The sequence below is a fragment of the Salmo salar genome, chromosome ssa16 (genome assembly GCF_905237065.1).
Source record: "Salmo salar chromosome ssa16, Ssal_v3.1, whole genome shotgun sequence".
Lineage (NCBI taxonomy): Eukaryota > Metazoa > Chordata > Actinopteri > Salmoniformes > Salmonidae > Salmo > Salmo salar.
The window spans coordinates 49,480,672-49,508,449 of record NC_059457.1 but is presented as its reverse complement, the minus strand read 5'-3'; positions in this window follow the sequence as shown (position 1 = coordinate 49,508,449).

Here is a 27,778-nt window from a genome sequence, read left to right as displayed (position 1 = left end):
CATCGAGAGCATCCTGACCGGTTGCATCACCGCCTGGTATGGCAACTGCTCGGCGTCCGAACATAAGGCGCTACAGAGGGTAGTGTGAACAACCCAGTACATCACTGGGGCCAAGCTTCCTGCCGTCCAGGACCTATATAATTGGCAGTGTCAGAGGAAAGCCCATAAAATTGTCAGAGACTCCAGTCACCCAAGTCATAGACTGTTTTCTCTGCTACCGCACGGCATGCGGTACTGAAGCGCCAAGTCTAGGACCAAAAGGCTCCTCAACAACTTTTACCCCGAAGTCATTAGACTGCTGAACAATTCATAAAAATCACCATCGGACAATTTACATTGACACCCCCCCCCCTGTACACTGCTGCTACTCGCTGTTTGTTTGTTACCTATGCTTAGTCACTTCGCCCCCCACCTACATGTACAGATTACCTAGCCTGTACACCTGCACACTGACTCGGTACCGGTGCCAACTGTATTTTGCCTCGTTATTGTTATTCTTATTGTGTTACTTTTTATTTTAGTCTACTTGGTAAATATTTTCTTCTTCTTGAACTGCACTGTTGGTTAAGGGCTTGTAAGTAAGCATTTCAAGGTTTACACTTATTGTAAGGTTTACACTTATTGTATTCGGTGCATGTGACAAATAAAGTTTGATTTGATTTTATGTACAGACAGATCTTAAACAGGAAATACAGCCAGACTATAAACAGGATATACAGACAGATGTTAAACAGGATGTAAAAACAGATGTTAGACAGAATATACAGCCAGACTAGAAACAGGATATACAGACAGACTATCAACAGGATATACAGGAGGACTATAAATACTGCCTAGTATGGATCTACAGACAGACTATAAACAGGATATACAGCCAGACTATTAATAGGATATACAGCCGGATAATAAACAGGATATACAGACAGACTATAAACGGCATATACAGACAGACTATAAACAGGATATGCAGACAGACTATAAACAGGATATACAGACAGACTATAAACAGGATATACAGCCAGACTATAAACAGGATATACAGACAGACTATAAACAGGATATACAGACAGGCAAACACGATATATAGCCAAACGATAAACAGGATATACAGACAGATGTTAAACATGTTAGACAGCCAGACTATAAACAGGATATACAGATAGACATTCAACAGTACTATAAAGAGGATATACAGACTATAAAAAGGAAATAGAGACAGACGATAAACAGGATGTGCAGACAGATGTTAAACAAGATATACAGGCAACATGTGTAGAAGCAGAGTTTAAACAAAGTATTCAGGTGCATGAGCACAGAATTTCATGACAAAACACTGCCGGCAATGTGTCCCTGATATTCAGTCGCTGAAAGTAATATGCATTGTGTTGCAAATCCACCAGTAAACAAATAAAAACAATGAAGACATGAGTGTCAACAAAACACCCTGGCTGCCTCTCTGACCCAGGCAAAATGCTGAAGTAGGAATTTACTCTTCCTGAATAGTATTGACATGTGAGGCACACTGGCTACAGGCGACGGTTTTTCCTGAGTGCTTGTGCCTGGTAAACCAGTGTGCGCATGGCATCACTATTTCCCGACCCAATATTGCAGGTAGAAGAGCAGTGGAAAGGGAGAAATTCTCGCAGCTGTGTTGTATTAAAAAGGATCAGCCGCCTGGATTTCAAAACCCTCTTCCCATCTGTCTGTCATCTTACTAAGACATCTAATAACGTGGCGGGGGAAAATAGCAGAGAAAAATTACAAGCACACATTGTTAGCTGAGGGGGAGAAGTAGGTGTTTCTGTGTGGATGAACACATTGCCAGGGTAACTGCAGTTTAACAGCTCTATTTTCATCAGGTGTCGGTTAATACGATGAAGAAATGCATTGTGGTCAACAGAGCATATTCTGCTCCAATAGTTAATGGAGTGTGACAGGATGTTGATAGGGTTTAGAGCCTTGGGTTTGGAGAGGGGGACTTAAGATGTGGTAACAGTTGGGATTGGGGAATGCACTGTTATAACATCTCATGTGGCGAAATGTACAGCATCTCTACATTTTTTGAGCAAGTGGGAATTACACAATGGCAGCTGTTTCAACACAACAAGGGTGAAAGTTGAAATGGTGACTGAGAGAGATGGGAGAATGATTCATAGCTGTTTTTGCTGTCTATTGTGGGTAACATGAAGGACATCAACAACACAAAGAACTAATATTGAACAGAAAATCATCCAAACACTTTGAAAGATACATTATTAGTAGATGTAAAAATTTGAGAAAGTAAGTCAAAATGTTATCTTATTATATGGAAGCATACTTAAGGGAAATATATGGCATATTCACTACATACTTTGAATCTTGCCTCGGTGTGTGAAGAATATAGTCCGTTATGTGGATCTTATCATCCGTCTTCTCACAGCGAAGACTATGTAGAGGCATTGTTAGAAAAGGTCTGGAGGACTCAGTTGTTGCACAGAAATGCATTTCAACTCAACCATGATTAATAACCACGGACCCATTTTAACACTTATTCAGGGATACTCATTTCACCTCCGCAGAAATGTTTCCAATTGTCCTCCCAACCTGGAGAGATCTAATCTGGAGAATAATGTGGGAATTTGTATAGCTGTCTATGACAGTGGTGCCACAATGAGTTTGACAGAATGCTTGGCTATGTGGTCCCCAAAGAGGGATTAAAGGTAATTCTCCACTCCTCGTTGCTATCCCTCATCTGCATGGATCTATTCTAGAATTCTCCATTCAGCTGTACCTACAGGCTTTACGTTGCACGCCCACCACCTGATAGCCTCCTTGTCCTTTGGACAGATTAGTGAACCGTGCTGTTATTATTCCATCAAATCAAACAGAGGAATAGAAGGTGTTTCAAAGAGTGTGTTTGTACATTTGTACATGGCGAAGTATACCAGAGCCACACTCTTGTCTGAGTATACCAGAGCTCAGAATAACACATTTTACGAACGCTCAACATCTGTTGAATATGGCCGGTGTCAGTAAACCTAGGCAAAAAAAGCATAATTAAATTGTTGCCAGCATCACAGTTACAGTCCCCAACACTCTGGATAACATGAAAACAGTCTATCCAGCTCTGGTAGGGTGAGTAAAATGGTCAGAGTGAGGTGTTCTCTCATTTGTGTCTGGAAGTAGCTAGCAAGTTACCCAACGTTAGCCAGTTAGCTTGCGTGCTTGACTGCCGTTGTGAGGTCAGAACACTCTGATCAACCCTACTCCTCGGCCAGAGCGTCCAGTTTGTGCTCTGAACGCTCTGAGAGCAAAACGCTCCGAATTTACGAACGTACAATCTGACAATGCTCTGAGTTCACGAACACCCAGAGGGCACTCTGAGCACACTCTGACACTCCAGATTGAATTTACGAAGGCACCCTAAGTTCCATCACTCCCCGGAGACAAGATGGTCACCTCTTAGTTGTCACCAGGGTGACAGTTTGACAATTACCACTGGCTTTAGTAATGTGAAAGATGCTCGAGTTACTATCACCACCTTGAGGTATAGTTTCAACAAGGTGTGGAACACAGCGAGCTGCATGCACTCTAAAACGCATCAGCCGTCAGATAAATGACAGACATACAGAATTATTGGGTTGGACATTTTGTTTACTGGCCATCGATGAGGGAGTAGATGTCGAGTTTTAGATGATACACGAACCCCATGCCTGATGCCTTTCCTGTCAGATATGTCACTTGTATTCAAAGTTCATCATGATGACAGTGGTGTAGGTCTTCATCGCCTCTACCCTCCCTCCCTCCATCCATCTACATATTATACTTTATAGGCCTAACAAACTATGCATGACAAGAATCTATGCATAGCCATTTTGCTGAGCAGTATTTTCTACAATCACCATTCTGTGGTGCCCCTTAATCAGATAACGTCTGAAAAATAAGAGCTACCTGAAATAGAAGCCATGCTAGTTGTATTATTAAATTGTTTCTAAAAAGCTGGCTGCCTCTGGTCTGCCAGAGGCCCAGCAAAATTAACTTCAACTATGTCAAATGCCAGAGCGTGACTGTGTTGTTGGCCGGTGATTCTCACACTGTCAAGGGTTCTTAAATCGGTGGCACAGCAACATATGTATCACGGGGCTTCCATTTGGAGGATGCGATTGTCTCCAAATAGCTCCCAGTTTTTTTTTTTATTCACCTCATTCCACCGGGCCAAGGCAAAACGGTGACCCCTGGGCCGGTTCTGATAATTACAACATTGGAGACAGACAGTGGCCTGAACTCTGAGTCAACCCCTGTTGGCCAGATTTTTATGTCCATTAAGGCTGTCAAATTCAATTTGAGGCAGGCGAACGGGTATGGTTCAACATCCTATTATCTGTCTGCAGAGGGGCTCTAACAACATCTGGTGCTGTGGAATCTATACATACGATTCCAACATATTACAACTGTTGGGCTTTAGAAGGTAATCATTGCAGCTGCTTGTGTGTGCCTCTGTGTGTGCCTCTGTGTGTGTGTGTGTGTGTGTGTGTGTGTGTGTGTGTGTGTGTGTGTGTGTGTGTGTGTGTGTGTGTGTGTGTGTGTGTGTGTGTGTGTGTGTGTGTGTGTGTGTGTGTGTGTGTGTGTGTGTGTGTGTGTGTGTGTGTGTGTGTGTGTGTGTGTTTAGTTAGCCAGGGGGCAACTGATGGAACAGGGGCTAGATGAAAAAAGAAAACGGAAAAGTTGTCATGGATGAAACACGGACCTCATCTCACCTCGCATGCTGACAGCTTTTCATGCCTCTCAGACAGCTTACCACTAAATCCATCCTCACACACTTAGAAAGCTAGCGGCCTGACATGCAGTGAGGGAATACTCTCGAGATGATAAAATAACTCTAAATGTAATTTGTCTGTTCACTGTGTCAAGGAAGAGGTAGAAACCTACACTTAATGTAGAAACCGCTTCCTTGGAGTCGTGACAACATCAAACAATTATTACAGCTACAGTGTACTAGTGATGGGGGGGGATTTGTTTTGTCTTGTTCCCTGCACACCTGGTTTTCATTCCGCAATCAATTCATATGTATTTATTCCTCTGTTCCCCATCATGTCTTTGTGTAGGATTGTTTGTGTTACGTGTATTTCGATATTGTGGATGTTGTTACGCGCATTACTTTTTGTCTATGTTCTGTGTTTTGGGCACATTTTATGTTATTTTTGTGCTGTCATTTTGACTGGAATAAAAAGTGTGCCTGTTCACTACACTCTGCTCTCCTGCACCTGACTTGGCCTCCGATACACACTTCTAACACCTCTAGATACATCATCACACCTTTCCACTGGTGGACTACAGCTACTGCAGTTCTAGGTTTGAATAGATTACAGCTACTGCAGTTCTAGGTTTGAATAGACTACAGCTACTGCAGTTCTAGGTTTGAATAGACTACAGCTACTGCAGTTCTAGGTTTGAATAGACTACAGCTACTGCAGTTCTAGGTTTGAATAGACTACAGCTACTGCAGTTCTAGGTTTGAATAGACTACAGCTACTGCAGTTCTAGCTTTGAATAGACTACAGCTACTGCAGTTCTAGCTTTGAATAGACTACAGCTACTGCAGTTCTAGCTTTGAATAGACTACAGCTACTGCAGTTCTAGGTTTGAATAGACTACAACTACTGCAGTTCTAGGTTTGAATAGACTACAGCTACTGCAGTTCTAGCTTTGAATAGACTACAGCTACTGCAGTTCTAGGTTTGAATAGACTAGAGATGCAGACATAAATTCCAGCTCAAGACTTTCCATCTACTTAGTAAACAGTGGAGCCATACTTGAATTAAATATGAGAAGACTCACTGAAGGATCACTAGTAAAGAGAAGAAGAGAGGTTATCAAAACTGAAAAGTCTGTCTAGCAGTGCATTAGCGTTGAGTTCAGTACTCAATGACTCTGACATAAGGCACACTATGCGTATTACTGTCATAAGAATACGACGTCTGGGCTTCATATTACCAGATAGAGTTCTGTCTTCAGCCATTACTGAGAATGCAGGTTGTTTTATTTTATGAGAGCACCAAAATGGCTTCTCCTCTCCGCACTTTGGTCCTAATGGGTCTTGGCAAGGGGTAAAAAAAACAAAAACAGAAACCAGCTCATTCCGCCCTGACAAGTCATTTGTCATGACAGTTGGAGTTAACAAAACAACAGGCATCATCTGAGGCCGAGACAGTATTTCTTTTTTTTACCCAATTGGTAGTTACAGGCTGCAACTCCCATACGGACTCAGGAGACGCAAAGGTTGAGAGCTATGCGTCCTCCGAAACATTACCCCGCCAAGCCACACTGCTCGCTTAACCAGCTGCACCAATGTGTCAGAGGAAACACTGTAAGGCTGGCAACTGAAGTCAGCGAGCATGCACCCTGCACGCCACAAGGAGTCACTAGAGCACGATGTGACAAGGCCATCTCGGCCGGCCAACCCCCCCCCCCCCCACTAAACCGGATGACACTGGGCTATTTGTGCGCTGGGTCTCCTGGTCGCAGCCGGCTGCTACACAGCCTGGGATCGAACCCAGGTCTGTAGTGATGCCTCTAGCACTGCAATGCAGTGCCTTAGACCGCTGTGTTGCTCGGGAGGCTCAGGCTGACACAGTGTTAACAAACATTATGAAATGGGTAGTTTGGATCCTGAATGTCGATAGGTTGATAGGTGTTAGTTATTCACAATAATCAAAGGCAAGTTCCGGTTAACAGTTCCATTTCAATTATCACTGATTATTAAGTCTGTCCTTAGAGGTTTAACATGTTTGAACGATTCAATTGCATAATCACTAGCAAGAGGATCCACCATGACACCATGTCCATTCTACAGGGCTGAGTCAGACAGCTGTAATAGGCACCCTGGGAGGTAAAGAAGGTTATTGAAGGAAGGGCTTTTCACATCGGAGATGAACCTCCCCTCCCGCAGTGACGGGCGTGTGTTCGTGTGTGTCTTTGTGAGAGGGTCACTGACGTGAAGGGTAGAAGGCGTATGATTAAAGCTTCAGTCATGCCCGGCGGATCGTGAATAGTTCCAGATAATAATTCCAAACATTGACTTGTGAGGGTTGGTCTCAGAATTGCCCAGGGAGCAGCCTCTGTCGCAGTGAGCCAGGGCTACAATCGAACATAAATTACCCTGGCTTTGTGTGCCAATACAGCTCACAACATGGATAACCCTGCCCTACCCCCACCACCTCCTCCAAGCACAAGCCTGTCTCCATGACATTGATCCGTTGCTCGTCCGAGGGAAAGGAGATGAGGGAGGGAAGGGAGAGTTTATAGATTATTTGATTGTGTCTGTATGACAGGTCGAGCAAGTTTAAGTGGTCCACGCACAGTTTGGTTGGGGTTGTTCATGTCAGTGTGTGTATAAGAAAGAGGGGGGAGCAGAGGCCTATGGAGTGTACAGTGTATGTGTCAGAGCAAACAGGTTGCAGCAGTTACTTAGAGGCTACCAGTAAAATACTACCACATTACATACCAAGGAAAACAGTACTGTACTAGAGTATAACTGCATTGAGAAATCAAATCACTCTGTTTTCTCCTTTATCTTCACACCTGAAAAATGTATTTGTAATTCCCCAGGTCTAGTGATGTACAGATGAGACATGGGACAAAACCAGGTGCCCTTTGACGGTTATCTCGTTGATAACAATACAAACCTACACATTGGGTTAATGTAATGTTTGATAAGAGAGCTGTACTTGTACGGCATGTCCTTTAGTCACATTAATTACTCACTTCTACCCCGTTCCTACATCTCATTCCATATCAGAGTCTGTCTGTGTTAGCTCAGCTCATTGGCATTCATCTGGTTTTTACTGAGTCAGCGGGTATTCCATTATTCTTGTCCCTTACCCTTTTGTCTGCTCACAGTAAAATAATGTCATCTCAATTAATTCACCCGGCTGAACGTCACTTTGGTTCTCGTGAAATTCGTCTGACTCTTCTCTTCCCTTTGTCTTCGACCGCAGTCACTTAAGAGAGCATGAAATGTAAATCTTCCTCCGCTTATAACAATGTGTCATTATTTCAGTGTCAAATGGGATGAGAGGGCAGGGAATTTAAAGTGGCACCCTCTTGCGCAGGTGTCAGTCAATCAATTCTCCATTCAGGTGTGTGTGCTTGCGCTGTGTGGTGAGAAGACTGGAGGAAGGCTGAGACCACTATGGAACTAGCCAGCCCAGCCGAGGAGTGACAATAAAATACGGGGTGAATTTTCAGCGGGAATCATTTGTGCTCACTGGGGATATGCATCTCTACATGAATCTCCAAATGTTCTGCCAATTATCTATTCTGATTCTCATTTCACCTGCAGTACGAATCGAAATCATGTGACCGTTTTCATCTTCATCTCCCCAAATCGGCGGATCTTTGTTCAACAACACCCTCGGCAGACCTCCACTGACCATCCCACCCGCTGACTGCAGCTGTAGCTGACATATTGAATGTCTCACATGCTGCTTGTTTGGCCCCACTGGCAGTTTAAAGCGTTGACAGGCAGTAGACGTGAGCCACGGGCAGCAGATCCCCCGGGTTCCTCCGTTAAAGGTAGGTGCTCCCCAAGGTCCATTTTTTTCAAAAAAGATATTGACATAAACTGAACCATTCTATTCCCCCCCTTAATTACTTATGGGCACTGTAACCGTTTGCCTGACCTCGCCCTTAATGGGAGAAGCCTACCCTTTGGTTTCATAGGCGTCCTTCTCCAGCTGCTCTGGTCTAAGCTCCAGGTTCCTAAAAGTTTTTGCATGTTGTTGTGCCCACCCTAGCCTATTGTGGTGCGCCTAAAACAATTTTCATCATCTCCTGATGTCCCCCATTTCCCTCCCCCTCCTCAGTCCAGCCACAGATCAAGCAGAACCATTACGGAAAAATCATTTGACGTAAACAAGATATTTGTCCACTCTGTGGATAATTGTGTATTGATTGTATATAATGGAATGGCTTTGATGTAGAAGATTATAAAGAAGAGTGCAGTACAGCCCTTTTGTCCTGTGTGTTCTATCCCTGTATGGATTCAGAACCAGTGCAGTGGGATAGCTAGTACTCCTAGACCGACAGCAAGCCTTGGCCAGCAGCATAACACCCTGCATCCCATTGCTGGCTTGCTTCTGAAGCTAAGCAGTGTTGGTCCTGGATGGAAGACCAGATGCTGCTGGAAGTGGTGTCGGAGGGCCAGTAGGAGGCACTCTTTCCTCTGGTGTAAAATAAAATATCCTAATTCCCCAGGGCAGTGTTTGGGGACATTGACCTGAGTAGAGTGCTGACTTTTGGATGGGACATTAAATGGGTGTCCTGACTTTCCGTGGTCACTAAAAATCCTATTGCACTTATCATAAGAGTAGAGGTGTTAACCCTGGTGTCCTGGCTAAATTCCCAATCTGGCCCTCATACCATCATAGCCACCTAATCATCCCCAGCTTCCAATTGGCTCATTCATCCACCCTCCTCTCCCATGTAACAATTCCCCAGGTTGTTGCTACAAATGTGAATGTGTTCTCAGTCAACCTGGTAAAATCTTAAAATCAGTACAGTGCTTCTCCAGCAATTGATATTTACAGAGATCATAACTTACCAAACCTCCATCCTCACACCAAAGAGTCTATGCAGAAGTAATGTCTCCCCTACCTATATTTGGGCACATCTAAAAATGACTTTTTTATTTAAAAGGAAAATGTTGGCACTGCCTGGAAGCGATTGCTTAGGGCTTCTGAAACCCACCCAGAGATGAACCTATGAGAAACACAAGTTACCGGACACTTCACTGGCAGTTTCTCCCATACATTCCATTTTAAATGGAAATCTAAAGCAGATACCCCTCCTGTTCTGAATATGTTCCACATTATCAGTATTAAAAGCAGTCCAACTGACTACTTCTATTGACGAGGCAGAATTATGTCTAGAGTAGAACGTGTCCACATGGTTTTCAACTGAACAACCTTACTTTGCAGGAAATCTAGTTTGGCCAACACTTAACCTCAATCTGGATTATATAGCCTAGTGAAATTAAACACAGCTACAAAACAAGCACTGGATTAGCTTTAGCCTAGTGTAAAACACAGTTACAGGACAGCCACTGGGTTAGCTTTGGCCTAGTGTAAAACACAGTTACAGGACAGCCATTAAGTGTAGACCTAGCCTAGTGTAAAACACAGTTACAGGACAGCCACTAAATTAGACCTAGCCAAGTGTAAAACACAGTTACAGGACAGCCACTAAGCTAGCCCTAGCCTAGTGTAAAACACAGTTACAGGACAGCCACTAAGTTAGACCTAGCCTAGTTTAAAACACAGTTACAGGACAGCCACTAAATTAGACCTAGCCAAGTGTAAAACACAGTTACAGGACAGCCACTAAGCTAGCCCTAGCCTAGTGTAAAACACAGTTACAGGACAGCCACTAAGTTAGACCTAGCCTAGTGTAAAACACAGTTACAGGACAGCCACTAAATTAGACCTAGCCTAGCGGATTATGTTGAAGGAGCGTAAAGTGGAGTAGAACCTTCTCTAGAGTTGCTCAGTGAATAACACCAGTCTATATCTAGCTCCAGGTGAATTGCCTTCTCCTCCCAGCCTTCTCCTCCCAGCCTTCTCCTCCCAGCCTTCTCCTCTCAGCCTTCTCCTCCCAGCCTATCCCTCCTAGCCTTCTCCTCCCAGCTTTCTCCTCCCAGCCTTCTCCTCCCAGCCTTCTCCTCCCAGCCTACCCTTCCCAGCCTACCCTTCCCAGCCTTCTCCTCCCAGCCTTCTCCTCCCAGCCTATCCCTCCCGACCTTCTCCTCCCAGCCTACCCCTCCCAGCCTTCTCCTCCCAGCCTACCCCTCCCAGCCTACCCTTCCCAGCCTACCCCTCCCGGCCTTCTCCTCCCAGCCTACCCCTCCCAGCCTTCTCCTCCCAGCCTACCCTTCCCAGCCTTCTCCGCCCAGCCTACCCTTCCCAGCCTACCCTTCCAAGCCTTCTCCTCCCAGCCTTCTCCTCCCAGCCTACCCCTCCCAGCCTTCTCCTCCCAGCCTACCCTTCCCAGCCTACCCCTCCCAGCCTTCTCCTCCCAGCCTACCCCTCCCAGCCTACCCCTCCCAGCCTTCTCCTCCCAGCCTACCCTTCCCAGACTACCCCTCCCTCTCTCTCCTCCACTCTTGAAACCCCCCTTGTAGAATTCTGTATTTGTCATACTCCTTTCAGCGGCATAAATGTTTGCGAGTTTCAGCCTCAGTACCCTGGACAGAAGGAGGGAGGGAGAAAGAGAGCGAGGCAGAGAAAGGGTAACACACACAATGGGAAACACCAATGTATGTAACAGGGGACAGGTCTAGCAAACATGAGATGTACTGAATATCTATATGCCAGTGGGTTTGTTATGTTTGAATAAGCTAAGGGCTACATCAGCTGTTGATCTATTTCTTTCAGAGGGGCTGTCGGAGAGATCTAAAGTATCAGTACAGACCTGAAGGAAGTAGAAATCTACTGTTTAATGTGTCTTAAAGATGGATTGTAGAAGTAATGTACAGAGCTGCAGAGAGAATAGGATGATGAGATTAGAGGAATAGAGTTCAGTACAGTAGGAGTTACTGCATGCGGGAGCTGCAGCTCGCTCCAGTCGCAGAAGTTCTGGTAGTAATTTGTGGGCGAAGGTAAGTGAATGTACAGTAATGCAAACGGAAAGCGGGGTGAGTACACTTGCCCACACACAGTGTGTGATTGTGTCTCTACATATGTGCAGACCACAGGAGGTTGGTGGCACCTTCATTGGGGAGGACTGGCTCATTGTAATGGCTGGAACCGTATAAATGGAATGGTAATCAAACTCATCAATATATTATTTCCATGTGTTTGATACCATTCCATTCACTCCATTCCAGACTTTATTACTGTATTAGCCATCCTCCTCTCAGCAGCCTCCTGTGGTACAGACAGAATTACCGCTTTCTGCATCAGAGAAAAGTCAGATAATTCCTCTGTTTCATTCAACACCTCCTTTAGCCTGGCTCCTATAGACCCCCCTCCCACACACACACCTCTATATACACCTCTATATAAGAGTGACTGTGTATAGAGACAGGCTCTATAGACCTCTATATAAGAGTGACCGTGTCCAACACACCACCACCTACTGACCCCAAAAAAAGATGAGGTTATGAAAAGGTTAAACAAATTCTCAATGACTTGTATTGCTAAAATACAAGTTGAAGGAAATACAGGAAGGCACCACATTACTGCAAGACAAAACAGCTCAAATCAAGTCTGATCTTGTAGGAATAAAAGGAAGTATTACTTTCGTATAACCATTAGTGTGGATCCAATACTTTAACTTGTATGCGGTACAAATCCCATTACTGTGGGAGCACCTTCTCTAACAGTATGAATTAGGCTGTTTGAGAAGGTTTGAATCCTAAGCAACCTGCCTACACATTGTTTGAAGCACAATAGACCAACATAGCTAGTGTAGTAAGTCAAAGCTGTGTGCTGGAAAACCTTGGGTGATGCTCTCCTCCTTCTATATGGTAGCGTGGGTGAGCAGGCCGTGGCTCGGGCGGCTGAGATCCATGATGATCTTCTTGGCTTTCCTGTGACACAGGGTGCTGTAGATATCCTTGAGGGCAGGCAGTGTGCATTCGGCTGACCACACCACCCTCTGGAGAGCCATGCGGTTGCAGATTGTACAATTGCCGTACCAGGCGGTGATACAGCTCAACATCTCTCAATGGTGCATTAATAGAGGGTCTTAGGGGCCAAGCCAAATTACTTCAGCCTTGGGGCATGCTCTCTCTGCTGTCTCCTGAAGTCCATGAATCCATGTTGAGGTTCACTGACCTGCCAAATAAAGGCCTGGATTCAGGGAGGTAATACAAGGGGGGAGAAAGGCAACATACAGTAATATCAGCTAGACAGTTAGTTACCATTCATGTATTTTTTTAGGTTTGTGTGAGGTGTCTCTGAGTGGCTCTCACCTGTAAAGTGATTTTACTGTGGAGTATGCTTCAGTCAACTGCAGTGGTTATTTCCAAGTACTCTGTGTGGTGGGGGATCATTTGACTATGTGCTCGGCTGCTTCGACAGGTGGCAATAGCGAGAGCCAAGCTCAGCATGGAACCCCTCTCCAGAGTGTACCCACAATTCAACAGGATCACCTAGCCAACCTGCTAGGGCCGGCTGCCGCACGCTGCATTAATGACCCCCAGCACACGTACACACACCCACACCACACGTACACTTACTCTTCTCAAATGTAGACCTCTCACGTGTTGTGATACTGACAATGGCAGTGTATGCCTACATACAGGAATAATAGTATAGAAATGAATGTGTACCAGGGTTTTCGTAATAAAAATGTTGCGCTGGACATGTGACTAACAGCATTTTATTTACCAGACATTTGAGAAATATACCATAACCTGATTAGGGTGCCCACTCACAGTGCTCAGAATGACAGAAATCACATTTCAATTATGGTAATTCATCTGAGCAGAACATGTAAATCGAGGATGCAATGACGTGTCCTTACCACACACTTTGAAGAGGTTAGAAATAACTGTCCGCTTGGCGGGTTCATGTTTCGGAGGACTCATAGCTCTCGACCTTTGACCTCCCAAGTCCGTACGGGAGTTGTAGCGATGGGACAAGACGGTAACTACAATTGGATATCACGAAATTGGGGAGAAAAAAGGGGTAAAAAGTACCAAAATAATAATAATAATATTAATAAAAAATAAATAAAAAACTTTCCACATTTCCTTTTCCGCAGCCAACAAGATGAGTAATGAACAGCAGAATCACTAGCCTATACATAGACGGTGCATGAGTTTCACGTTTGGTGAAGTACCTTTATAATAAAGCATTCCATGCATCATCGCATTTACAGACGTATGTAAGATAGGCTACTATTCATAATGTGATGAGTCGATTGAATAGTCATAATTTAGGACAATAATATAACTCAATTAGTGTTTGCAATAAAGACTGTTCAATGCTTGGCTGAGTGCGTATAGCATAGAGACCTGGGCCATAGGCTGTATCAGATACATGTCTTCTTTCTTTGGATTCTACTACACTTTATATGACTGGAGACATTAGCAGAATCTTTTTTAATATGGCAAATTACAGTGTAGCCTACTCTGCTGACACAGACAAACAGATCAATAAAAACAAAGTTGTCCATATAATATGCCTACGAGAAGAGGAGACACAAATGTAATATGACGTCCATTCAAACTGGAAGAGGAAATTATTGTCCATAGAAAAACTTTTAATTGGCACTGACCCAACAATGAGAAAAGACTGAGTATGCGCAGTGCACACTCACCGGCGATGTGGTCGATGTTCTCCGCTGTTGCCAATAAGATAGACAGATTGGAGTCTTTTCATTGTCTTCTCATTACAGCAATAGCTATTTGCTTTCCAAACTATGTTTCCCGCGATTGAATTTTGAAATATTGTCATATGCCTCACTGGACCTCTACTTTTCACTGACAGTTGCAACTCATCATTATCTATTATAGTGATGACACATCATTCAAGGCAGGTAGGGCAGGTCGTTTTGAGCCCCACCTGTTTAAAAATATATATAATAATAATTGGCCTGTTTTGCATGTTATTTTGGCATTAATTTGTGTGACATATCAGTTTGCAAACAATGTAAAAAAAAAAATGTCCTTGAGTTAATAAAGCCGCATACAAACACGTTCTCTATTCTTGAGTAAGGCATCTCCAAAATACAGGTGTTTCAGCCTAGCTCAGTGCTTTCTGTGGTGGAGGGGCAGCCTGAGAAAGCACAGAGAATAGGCGTTGGCAATCTTCTCTACAGTAGTTTGCCTTGATTGGCTCAGTGATCTGTCATTCATGGGAACACTACATTACCGCAGAATCTACAGGGAGAGCAAGGCAGTTCAAGCCCCCTTGGGTGCTGCCATAGATTTACATTAAAAGTGCCCATCCAAGAAGGCTCAAGGTCATTGGCCACAGATAAAATGACATCAAATCCCATTATATCTACCGTAGCTTTGGTTGGACTGATCACATCATTATCGTACTTTCAGAATCTTACAAGCAGTCGTCATCATGAATCATGTCGACAATCTACTAGCAAATCCTTTTCAATTCTGGTCATATGAAGATAAATTATATATAAAACGTATCAGTGCTCATCGACCGTAGACATCATACAACCAGTGGTGGGAAAAGTACCCAATTGGCATACTTAAGTGAAAGTAAAGTTACTTTAATTTTAAAAAAGACTCAAGGAAAAGTGAAAGTCACCCAGTAAAATACTACTTGAGTAAAAGTCTAAAAGTATTTGGTTTTAATTATACTTAACTATCAAAAGTAAATGTAATTGCTAAAATATACTTAAGTATAAGTGTGAATCATTTCAAATTCCTTATATTAAGCAAACCAGACTGCATGATTTTCTTGTTATTTTAATTTAGGGATAGCCAGGTGCACACTCCAACACTCAGACATAATTTACAAACAAAGCATGTGTGTTTAGTGAGTCTGCCAGATCAGAGGCAATAGGATGACCAGGGATGTTCTCTTGATAAGTGTGGGAATTGCACCATTTTCATGTCCTGCTAAGCATAAAACATGTAACGAGTACTTTTGAGTGTCAGGGAAAATGTATGGAGTAAAAAGTACATCATTTTCTTTAGTAGTAAAGTAACAGTAAAAGTTGTCAAAAATATAAATAGTAAAGTAAAGTAAGTACATTAAAGTGTTTTTACTTAATTTTAAGTACTTTACACCAATGTACACAACAAGTCAGAAATTGCTAATTCAACAATGAGTGGTTCAGAAGAAATCAGTGGCTAACTGTGAGCGCTGCAAAGCCATCACTATTTTGCTTTCCCTGCCTGATATTCGGTGGAGAGTGTGTGTGGTCCAAATCTGGGTTTAAGGATTTAAAAGATCTGTCTGAGCTGGTCTCTTTTCTAAGATGAAAAGGATAAACATTTGTGTGCAACACTACGGGCCAGAAAAGGTTGAATACATTGGCCATGCTGTCAATCCAGCATGACTTTTGCCGTGTTCAAAACAATTGGAAACTCGGAAGTGGAAAATGAATTTCAATTTCAATTTCAATTTATTAAGGGCTTTATAGGCATGGGAAACATATGTTAATATTGCCAAAGCAAGTGAAGTAGATAATAAACAAAAGTTAAATAAACAATAAAAATGTACAGTACACATTACATTCACAGAAATCTCAGACTACCAACTTTAGTGCTTTCAAGACAACTGGGAACTCTGAAAAAACAAGCTCCGACTGGGATTTTTTGAGATCCTAGGTGTCTTGAAAGCACCATAAATGCCAGACTTCGAAAACAAAGTTTCATGACAAAGTTTGTGTACAACAAGGATCGCCATCGCCACCTTCCTGTTCAAGTGAGCACAGCACAACAACGGTGAGCTAAGAAAGTAATACTACACTGAACAAAAATATAAACGCAACATGCAGCGTGAAATGTTCCATATGCACAAATGCTTATTTCTCTCACATTTTGTGAGCCTAGGACCTCCAAATCCGGCTTCTTCACCTGCGGGATTGTCTATCTGTAATAAAGCCCTTTTGTGGGGAAAAACTCATTCTGAATGTCTCTGCCCCAGCCCAGTCATGTGAGATTCATAGATTATGGCCTAATTCATTTATTTCATTTGACTGATTTCCTTCTATGAAGTGTAACTCAGTTAAATCTTTGAAATTGTTGCATGTTGCGTTTTTTCTTCAGTATAAGTGTATGTCGTGTAATAAGCTGTTAGTAGCCCATGTGTCTCACCCTAAGAATTTGGTCCATCTCTCCCTCAGAACTTAGCCTACTGTTCTGACTTGGTGGTGCACATATACCACATAGCCTGTTCTAGAGAATGTCATCATCAAATATTTTAAGAGCATTGATCGTGTGGGTATATGCCCCCGTTATTTATGCTACGGTTCTGACTTGGTGTACAGGCAGAATACTGTAAGAATGGGCCATGTGGCCTCCCAAGTGGCGCAGTGGTCTACGGCCACTACCGTGCCAATAGAGATCCTGGTTTGAGTCCAGGCTCTGTCGTAGCCGGCCGCGACCGGGAGACCCATAGGGCGGAGCACAATTGGCCCAGGGTCATCTGGGTTAGGGAGGGTTTGGCCTGCAGGGACGGTGTTTCCTCCGAGGCATTGGTGCGGCTGACTTCCGGGTTAAGCAGGCGTTGTGTCAAGAAGCAGTGCAGCTCGGGTGGGTTGTGTTTCAGAGGATGCACGGCTCTCGACCATCGGCTCTCTCGAGTCCGTACTGGAGTTGCAGTGATGGGACAAGACTGTGACTACTAATTGGAAACCATGTAAAAGGGGTAAAAGAACGGGCCATGTTCTGAAGTCTGTAGCTGTCCATTTAAAAACTGCTGAAGAGATAGGCATCTCAGCTCTCGCTCATTAATGTCTTAATCGAAATTATGACTTGCCTCTTATCCGCTTATTATTTCCTTATTCTGTTCCCTTATCTCATTTGTTAAATTGTTTATATAGGTCTATCTCATTAGTATCTTATTCAACATTCATTGTTTTGCTTACTTTGTGTATTATAATTAGCTGATGTGCTTTTCTCCAGGAGGAGGGATACATATAATGTTGTTGAGTCTGTAACCATGTCTTCCAATTTAAAAAAATAATATATACTACAAAAAGTTCAGTTATAGACACATGTAATTCCATTTGATGTTTGTGCATCGGTATTTTATCTATATTTTCTATGAAAGTGGATCCTGGTGATTGTATTTTCCTTCCTTTTTAGACCACACAGGCCTAATAAAATACTTCAAATGGTAGGCTAACCGTGTCTCTCTCACTCCCTCTCTCGCTCTCTCTGTGTGGTGACTGTAGGGGGTGCGTAATGGCGGCAGAGAAGTCAGGCGCAGGAGAGCAAAAACTGATTTACAACGGCGCAGTTTAAGAAATAAAACCACCATTAACAGAACAATAAATCAATGGGTAAACAAAACCCGTTACACACCAGCATAACGTGCACAAGCACTACAATAAACAATTCCGGACAAGGACATGGGGGGAACAGAGGGTTAAATACACAACATGTAATGATGGAATTGAAACCAGGTGTGTGTGAAGACAAGACAAAACAAATGGAAAATGAAAAGTGGATCGATGACGGCTAGAAGACCGGCGACGCCGACCGCCGAACACCGCCCGAACAAGGAGAGGAAACAACTTCGGCAGAAGTCGTGACAGTGACTTAAAGAAGAGTCAAATTAAGGTCTCAACATCTTGCTGAATTTATCTGAACTAACCTCTATCTGAATTTCTGTCTGTGTCCATTTTGAAAGTGCTGAATGAAGACCCACCACGTCGCAGCTCGATTGCTTCCACTTGCTTTTACTTAGAGCTCAGTGTTAATGATATACGAAAAAACATTATGAATTTACAGAACATAAATGTAATAATGTTTGTGCATGGTTCAAAACTCAAAACTCATGTCTGCATTTATTATTATTGAAGGAGAATGTGGTTCTTATCAAGTTGCACAAATCCACATGGAGTCAGTAGAAACCATATTTATTTAAGTAAGTTAGCCATATCAGCTATGGTATTTAAAAGGCAGTGAATGAGGCTGAATGAACTGTTTCGCTGCCAGACAAGGCTCCACTGATAGCCAGGTGTAGCAGTGGTAAGGATTCACTCCATGGTGCTGAAAGGAAAGCTCCACTGTCGAGACAGCTTTATGTAGGCCTTAACAGTTTCTGGGCAATGTTTGTCACCGTCATAGTACAATTAATGTATTGTTTAGTGTTATGTTGTGTAGTGGCTTTGATACCATGCATCTTTAAAAAAAAAAATTGAGTTTGCCCCACCAAGATTTACATGCTAAAATCGCCACTGATCTATATTGAATTTTCAGCGTGTGCTGCCCAAATTCCACAGGCTGCTTTTCCTTCCAACTGTAGGCAATGGGATTTAAAACAATCCACAATTATTATTAAATTTTTTGGCTAGGGGTAGCTAATGATGTATAGACAGGAGTAGGGTAATTAGGCTATATAGTTTTTGCAATTTAAATCAATTGGCTTAGGGAAAGTTTAGCTTCCCCTAGGCTAATGGAAGCGCCTACTATGAGCCTATGTCAATCTACTGTTGCCCATAGTAGAAAACTTTTCCTTTTCTTTTGGTCAGCTTGTGGAGAAAGAAAATCAATCAGACTCTGGGACAGTTATGGGATGATGGATCCCAAATTCATACAACCAGTAGGCCTAGGCTACTTAAAGAATGTTTAAAAAGCAATAAATCTGATGGACCAGAAAGTTGATCTTGTGCGAATGTGCATTTGGCTACCGGACAATGAAAGGAAGTTGAAAACCAATAGAACTTGGTTAGTCTATTGGTTTCGATGTCATAGGGAAGTCTTTATAAAATAATTGCCTCCACAAATATGGTCGGATTTTTCCTAAATTGCTTTGAAGCAAGGTAAAGCATGCCTCAAAATATGTAGTAATTAGTTAAGGTTTCAAACAATTAAGTAGCTATATGTTTTCAAAATACATACTGCCTCCAGAAAAGTGACGTATGACACCATTTGAGAAATAAAAAGAGTATCTCTTTTTAATTGTGTCCCAAAAACTATTTTTACCATGCAAATTATTGTTCTTACCTTATAAAAGAGCTGTCTGACAGATTTTCTGCTAATAGGCTCTGTATCTGCATGCTGTGCGCATGTGATAAATAAGATACACATGGATTATACACATCCACCAATTTAATTCCACTAAATTATGCAAAAGAACCCATAGACCAATAAGCATGACTGGTCAAACTACATCAACTGGTATTTGAATCCAATTTGTAAGTCGCTCTGGATAAGAGCGTCTGCTAAATGACTAAAATGTAATGTAAAAAATGTATTTCCAAAAAGCATTATTTGCATTTGGATGTTTTTTCTTCTCCCGGATAATTGGTACGTGCCAATTTTATTCATCGCTTTAGAATTTTTTTTACGGCCAAAAGCCGGCTAACTGAAGCCCTGATGTGTGCTAGCTCTAGTATAAGTGGCCTATAGTAGAAGTATACAACAGTGTAGATATTTATTTATACAACAGTTGGGTCTAATCCTGAATGCTGATTGGTTAAAACTGCATTCTAGACGGTGTCTATTCCACAAGTTACCACAGGCTAAATCAATTACTTTAAAATGCCTATCTACTCTTTTCCATCTGACTACGCAATTCATTGTCTCATTAGCCCAGCAAGGCAATTTATAAACGTGATCTCCTCTGTAAAAAGCATCTAGACATTATCTCACATTTCTTTTAGACTAAAATGTTGTTTTCAACAGAGGAGATTTGTATAAACCTTGCTGTCTGTCTCTCCAACATTTGCAACATTGTTTCAATATTCAAATTTGATTTCCAGCTGTCCCATAGTAATGAACATGTCGTGAGTCGGGACGTGACAGACAGGCAGGCAGCGTTTCTCAGCCAGATGAAATCATGAATCAGCTGGCATAATTTTTATGAATATATAAAAAGAAATGTGAATTGAAAAACGGTCAAACGAAAGAAGTGCAGCTACTTTGCAGTCTTTCCAGCTTCCTTTTGAAGTGATTGTGTTAGCTGTGTTGTTGGCTAGCTCCTCTAAACAACAGTGTCCTGACAAGAGAGCACATTTTACAAAATAATGTTTTTAATGAAAAATCATTATTTGAGTACGTTGGAAACCCGTTGTATAAATGTAATAATGCACTTGAAGCCGGTGTTTGGAGGATATATTGGAAGTCTTGTGTAGTCTTAACATTCTGTATACTCCCGCCTTTAGTGAAGAATAAAAGAAAATTACCCACCTTCACTAAACCCCTAAATTAAAGCAGCTTTATTGAATTTTAAACCGCAAATCTATTTTGCATGAAGAAACAACCTGTCATTCATCACAAACTTTGTGAATATCTGGGTTTTCCCTCTTCACACTGCATTTAATCAGTTGACACCACTCATTTTTATTACAACACACCTGTCATAATTGTTTTCTTTACTAAAGTATAGGTTTATTATTATGATTATTATTGCTAAAGGTACTGCATAGATGTACACATTAACTTTTTTTGCTAGAGATAGCACTTGTATAGCCTAAGAAAGTAGCAGAAATGTATAGAAAGTAGTTTTGAATGCATTTTATTGAAGGGAAACAATAACAGTCTTGAACTTTTTTGGCAACATAGTGATATATTGTTATTTACTGTACAATGAGGAATTCAATGTCACGTGTGCTCCCTCTCCGGCCTCTAGGTCACCAGGCTGCTCGTTTATGGCGCACACCTGTCACCAGTGTTAAGCGCATTTGCGCATAATGACATTCACCTGGACTCCATCACCTCCTTGATTACCTGCCCTTTATATGTCACTCCCTTTGGTTTCTTCCCCAGTCGTCATTATTGCTGTTCCTGTTTCATGTCGGTGCGCTGCTTGTGTTACGTGTTTGTTTCATTTATTTATTAAATGCATTCACTCCCTGAAATTGCTTCCCGAATCTCAGCGTACATCATTACACTCAACTACAAAACACTAGTCTTCTCCCATTTGTTTAACCATTGCCCCCACTCACAAGTTGTAGAAACAACAACAATAAATAAGAATAAGATAAGATAATAGATACAAAACAAAAATGTGAAAAACATAAATTAATCAACTCTAACTAGCACATGTAGGACAGCATGCCAGTGTGTGTGTGCATGGACTTTGCAGATGTATTTCTCACATGTGCAGCACATAGTACTTGTTTTACAGTCCTTCTTTGGGGGGCAGAACTGGCATCTCCTCCACGTGCCTGCCCCAGCTGCAGCCTCAAGTGGATCAGGACAAGATTCAGCCCCCCTGAACAGCTTTCACAAGCGCTGCAGAGGCTGCTGTGTGGGGGAGGTACTCCCTTCTTTGAATTTGCGGGGTTACAAGTACCTTTCCCAGTTGCTCCAGGAACACCCTCCTCTTCTTCCGCTTATCAGGCATCCAGGTAGGGATGATCTTGTTCCATATCACAAAGTCATTGTATGAGGACACATCAATGATGTTATGAAAGATGACCAGGGGCCAGCAAGCAGTCATCCTCCTGCAGCTGTAAGTTCCAATCACCTTGTCCAGGTTGTCCACACTTCCTTTGTTGTGGTTGTAGTCCAGGATGATGGCTGGCTTCCTGTCCTCACGATCACTGATCTCAGCTGTTTTGTGCAGTGTGCTCAGGAGGACCACATTCTTGTTCCTCTTTGGGAGGTAAGAAACTAGAGTGGTGGTGGGGGTGAAGGCAAACTTTGATGAGAAGGCCTCTCTCCCCCTTGTTTGCGAGGAGTGCAGGGGGGAGCTCAGGCTTGTTCTTTCTAACTGTGCCAATCATGGTGATCTTCCTCTTCAGGAGCTGCTGACTGAGATCAATCAGTAGCACACAATCTCAATTTATCATTGTCTGTGTGTGTGTGTGTGTCTTTTAGTTTTTTTGTGGTGTGTAAATTATTTTATAACTGCCGGATCAAAAATGACCCTAAGACAATCTTTGTACCCTGGTGGTGTACAGCTTTCATGGAAATATGAACAAAGGCGATGTTTCACTTTTTGTAATGTTGGGGTCACTCTAGGAAAGGTAGTCAGATTTCAAGTTGAAAAAATATAATTTAGGGGGTTTTCTCTGCTGTTGAACATAGTAGTGGGTCATTTTTGACCCTTAAGACAACACAAGGGTTAAAAAAAAATGCAGGTACTTCATAGTTGTCAGATCAATCCTAGTAGAGCCAAAGCCTGGCATATCTGTCACCAAAATCCACAACCAAACAACAGCCAGATTGATGGTTGGATATTTTTTTTTTTTAAAGAGAGCTAGTAGTTTGCCCTCCCTAAATCTGAGTGGTAGTGCGTATCAGAGCGGGCCGGTTCTGGAGTTCCTTTCTGGTAATTGTCACTATAATTGTCACTATAATTGTCACCCTTGTAAAGGCCCACGGGGTCATACATCAGCCTCTTCATCACTCACTGTCGGGAGTCAGGAAATGGAGGGAGGGAGAGAGGGAGGCTGAGAGACTAAAGGCTTTTTCCAATATAGCAGGTAAAAGCCTGAGATTTACAGCCACTCTCCATGCCAGCCAATGCTCAGTAGTAGCTAGTGTTTAGTCTTCCAGCTGATTAGAATAACTGTCTGTCATTAGTGGTGCTCTACAGACACACATATAAAGCTCTAAAGACATGAGAACGGGCAGGCGCACACACACACAGCAATTATTCCCATCATTAATCATGATAGTTGCATCATCTCTGGACAGTTTCACCTCTGACAAGTCAGACAGACGGTTCAGACAGGTGTTTTGAATATCGATTGAATCTGTTGTAGCCAGACGGAGCATTCAGCTAGCATTAATGCAAGAGAATATGCAGGAAGGCAATGGTTTAGCATCATACAGAGGGATTAACCAAATAAATTAGGGAAAATGGATCAGAGAGACGGTGAAAATAGGAGAATATCCCTCTGCATCTGGGAACAGTTTTTCAAAACGTTTAATCTGGATAAGAATTATCCGGATTCTGTAATCCTCTCTTTTGCTATCCAAGATCAGAGCAATGTGGTTGTTTTTGAGAAGTTTTGTTCAGGAAATAATCAGACAGGATCATTCTGATCCAGATGCCACAATATCAAGATTACAGTATCCAGATTGTCAGTGCCTTGAACAGGCCTACAGTTTGCCATCTACTGGACAGGTTGTGGTACTACTGCTACACTGTCAGGGAAACAGATTAGTAAATTACATGAATAAAGGTTCCTAGATTAAAAATACAGCCTGCATATCACTTATAAGTATATGCATTTATTTGATGCTTCCCAATATAACAACTGACCACATACTTATAATGCAGTCAATTTAACCTAATGAACCTTTGGTATTTAATTGTACTTTTTTTTAAACATCCTCACCTTAGTTACAGTGAATTTTCTTGGTTGTTGTGCCTTCCACCTGACTAAATACACCTTGAATCCACCCTTCCAGTGGAAGCAAGATAATCCAGATTTTTGGCATCAAAACTATCCTAATGACATACAATCTTGATTAAATGGCATTACCAAATTCTTATCCCTATCCGGTGTCAGGTGCGTCGTAGAAAGTGGACCAAGGCACAGCGGGTATCGTGCTCATCTTCTTTTATTTATATAAGTGAACACTTAAACAAAATAAATCGACGTCAACCAACAGTTCCGTAAGGACTATACAAAAACTACCCACAAAACCCATGAAGAAAAACCCCTACTTAAATATGGCCTCCAATTAGAAGCAACGAAGAACAGCTGCCTCCAATGAAGGCCAAACCAAAACCCTGAACATAGAAAGAGAACAACTAGAAAACCCACATAGAAATAGAAAACATAGAACATAAACCAAAACCCCGAAACACACAAAACAAACACACCCCTGCCACATCCTGACCAACTACAATAACATAATGACCCCTTTACTGGTCAGGACGTGACATCCGGAGGATAATTTTTCAGTTTTGAAAAACCCAATGCTAACATTTAATCCTATACGATTGCCGAAATCCAATAAAATAACATTTGAAAAACTGGCGCATTCAACTCTTACCCTTCGAGGGCCGCCGCCTGCTGGTTTTCTGCTCTACCTGATAATTAATTGCATGCACCTGGTGACCCAGGTCCAAATCAGTCCCTGATTAGAGGGGAAAAATGAAAAAAATGTAGTGAACCTGGCATCGATGTCCGGAGTTGAGTTTGAGGGAACCATGTGTATGAAGATAGTCAAGACAAAAGGACTTGCATGTCACTTGTAAGGAAATGTATTTGCATACCTTTTAATATAACACAGAAAAGAAATTACATATTTATTTTACAAAACTCACCATCTCACTGGATAACGCAAATTATTCTAAACACAAATCCATATTGTTCAGAAGTCTTCATATTCTGAAAACACAACCCCAGCATCTTTCAACTGTGCTTGAAGTAAGCAAAAGCATAGTTTTGTCTCTTTTTGAAAGAGCACGGTCAACTTTGCTCTTCGTGCAAGACAAAGTCTGATATTCTGCCCTTTCCTTTTCCCTCTTTACAAGATATCCATGGGCATTATCAATGGTGTCTTTCTCCAGATGCCTTCCATCCTAATCACTACCTTTGAGTTTTAAAGGTGAGATTGGATTACCAAATCCTTATCCCTATCCGGAGGATTGGAATCAAATGTTTCCGTTTTGAAAAACCCAATTTTAACATTTAATCCTAGAGGGGAAATACTTGCAGATACCTTTTGAAAAACTGGCCCCTGGTGATAAAAGTTTTGACTGCAGTGAATTGAATCAACATTTGATAGTAAAAATGTCTCCAGGAACCCTCACTTTCCCGCTTTTTAATATGTTTTATTTTGAACTTGGAATATCAGAGATGAGAAAAAGATCAAAAGACCAGCGAAAACTATATAGAGGCATGTAGCCGTATCAGGGCTTCAATGGAGAGTAAATTATTTCAAAAAGGTCATGGTTTGACATTTACTCAGAAAAGCGTATAAACCGTGGATGCAGCCATAAAAAATACTGGGTGGACATGGCTTTATCAGTGCGGCTGTGGGGATAAAACAAGGCTTTGTACCTGGGTGAGTAAGTACATGGTGTTCCCATGACTTTCAAAGGACAAGATCCTGCTGGGACCAACAGCTCTGCTGTTCTTCAATCTGCTTTACTGTCAAATGATAAGCTGACATACTGGTATAGAAGTTGGGCTCTTACTTTTCCTGTAAGAACAAAATGTACTGCTCTCTTCTCATAACAAAATTGAGTTGTACCCTATTTGGGGTCGCAGACAGGAAATGGAACAAATCAAGACTAGGCCAAAACTGGGCTAAACGTAGGCAACGTTTGCACTAAATTCAGACTCAATTGGAGCACTGGGGAACCGTAAGGGCCTTCTAGGCCTTCATAGAAGTTTGATAAAATAACTGTTGTATTTTTTTAAATATACAGTACAAGTGAAAAGTTTGGACACACCTATGCATTCAAGGGTTTTTCTTAATTTTGACTATTTTCTACATTGTAGAATAATAGTGAAGACATCAGAACTATGAAATAACACATATGGAATCATGTAGTAACCAAAAAGTGTTAAACAAATCAAAATATATTTTATATTTGAGATTCTTCAAAGTAGCCACCCTTTGCCTTGATGACAGTTTTGCACATAGTCTGTCCTCGGTTGTAACACTCACTACCGAGTTCCAAACTGCCTCTGGAAGCAACGTCAGCACAAGAACTGTTCATTGGGAGCTTCATGAAATTGGTTTCCATGGCCGAGCAGCCACACACAAGCCTAAGATCACCATGTGCAAGGCCAAGCGTCGGCTGGAGTGGTGTAAAGCTCAATGCCATTGGCCTCTGGCACAGTGGAAACGCGTTCTCTAGAGGGATGAATCACGTTTGTCCGACGGACAAATCTGTGTTTGGCTGATACCAGGAGAACGCTACCTGCGCCAATGCATAGTGCCAACTGTAAAGTTTGGTTGAAGAGGAGTCTTAACGCTTCCAACTTTGTGGCAACAGTTTGGGGAAGGCCCTTTCCTGTTTCAGCATGACAATGCCCAAGTGCATGCACAAAGCAAGGTCCATACAGAAATGATTTGTTGAGATCGGTGTGGAAAAATTTGACTGGCCTGCACAGAGCCCTGACCTCAACCCCATCAAACACCATTGGGATGAATTGAAACATCGACTGCAAGCCAGGCCTAATTGCTCAACATCAGTGCCTGACCTCACTAATGCGCTTGTGTCTGAATGGAAGCAAGTCCTCGCAGGAATGTTCCAACATCTAGTGGAAAGGCTTCCCAGAAGTCTAGAGGCTGTTATAGCAACAAAAGGGGGACCAACACCATGTTAATGCCCATGATTTTAGAATGAGATGTTCGACGAGCAGGTGTCTAAAATACATTTTGTCTTGTAGTGTAGCTAGCTAATAGTAGTACATTTACATTTTAAAATGCAACATGTTTGTGTATTGTCATGATTGGGGCCTACTGGCTTATTATGTCAGAGTGAATGGGATGTTTTTATTATTTTACTGTGTGTGGCTGCTGTCTTTCTATCGGCCCTACTGTAAAGGGAAACGGGGATACCTAGTCATTTGTACAACTGAATGCCTTCAACTGAAATGAGTCTTCCACATTTAACCCCCAACCCCTCTATATAGGCCTATGTTTCATAAAAAGTCATCTCCTACATGGGGTGTGCAGGTATTATGGTCGCTGTCTTTTCAGGACCACGAGCCTAGCTGTCACATCCTTTGATGTGTCACTGACTGTTGTCTCTATTGGTGATAGTGTGACAGTGATGTTGGGTACCATAAGTTGGGTACGCCGTGTGTGGTTGTTGTTGCTGGTCACATTACTCTGTGCCGGTACTGTTATGTCTTTGTGGAGTAACAGCCCTAAGTACAGCTCAGGCCTGTTTTCATTCATTCATGATGTCATCAAAAAGCATTGCTTCTCTTGCATTAGAGCTAGATATAATGTCAGGTGAGTAAAGTGATGCTATGATTCTGTTTTTTGTCTTTTAAAGATAGATATGACGTTTTTGGAAGATTTCTTTCCCACTGAATGCCTAGGTCCAATAGCCACGGTCCACCACAGTATTCAAGCCTAGTTATTTTACAGCCAAGGTCAGACCTTCAAGTCAATGTCACTTCATAGGTGAGCAGACGGTGGGCATCACCAGTCAATCATATTAGCTCCATTTCCCAGTGTGTGCCATATGTGTGAGGAGGGGAGGAGGTTGAGGAAGGGAGG